Below are 1109 nucleotides of genomic sequence, written 5' to 3'. Positions count from 1 at the left end.
AATATTTTCATTTTTTTTAATTTTTATTCTATGCACTCAAGTGAAAAAATTAAATAGGCAATTATTGGGCAATTAAATTAACTAGTGAGAAAATTAACTGTAAGTCATTCAGATTAGTTTCACAGGGACGCACACGAGAAGTACTAAAGGAAGGCAAGTCTTCATTGTTATTTTTGGGGAGGGGGATTATTTTTTTAAAATAATTAATGCAAATTTGTAGTTTTATAACTGCAAATTTAAGGAATATCTTTGATTTATAAGTGGTCATTTTTTTAATGTTTGAAGGGGTATTTTTTAGAAGAGCAAATTTTGCCAGCCAAATTTATTGTGTCATCAATGTTCTAATTTACAGTAACAAAAAATAGCAAATAAGAAAACCACATTAAAATTTTTAGTTTAGTTTGAAGGGAACGGGAGTTTTTAGTGTGGAGAATTAGATATATAAAAAAAAAGTTTTTCTTTTATATCTAATCCTCCACCCAAATATTTTATGGGGGGTATTTTTTGGATTTCTGTTTACAGTGGGGGTTATTTTTTCCAGCCATGCTCATTATATCTTCAAATTAAAATTTACATAACAAGAGGTGCACATTTATAACCAGTGCATTTGTTAAATTAAATCATTGGTTTCAATTCTTTTTCTTTTGGAAAAGGGGTAATATTTTTTAAAACCTTTTTGGTAGGATTATTATTTTGATAACTTTTATAGCATTTTTATTACACTTGAAAATTATATTGATATTTTAAGAAAAATCTAAGTATTTAAGCAACATATGCTAGTTTTTGGTGAGTATTGTTAACACGTCTCCTTTCAAATATTAAATAAAGGGTAAAACTTCTCAATTTTGCTAGAATAAATTCCTTGATACCAGTTTTTATATGGTATCACTATGTAAAGTATGGAGCTGAATGGGTAACCAAGTAAATGAGTATTCACGTTAAAAAGTTGAAATCTGTGCTGTACTCATAAGACACTTTTTCATTGGTTTTAGAAATTAAACTGAACTTTAAGTGCTAATCGATTTCATTTAACTATTTTAAGCCTAAACTAAATAATTTTTGCAGTTAAAAAATTTTCTTTTATAATATTTAGACACAGGATTTGAGAC

This window comes from Parasteatoda tepidariorum, chromosome 6 (assembly GCF_043381705.1).
Source record: "Parasteatoda tepidariorum isolate YZ-2023 chromosome 6, CAS_Ptep_4.0, whole genome shotgun sequence".
Taxonomy (NCBI): Eukaryota; Metazoa; Arthropoda; class Arachnida; order Araneae; family Theridiidae; genus Parasteatoda; species Parasteatoda tepidariorum.
The sequence above is the reverse complement of the archived record's forward strand: the minus strand, read 5'-3'. Positions refer to the sequence as shown.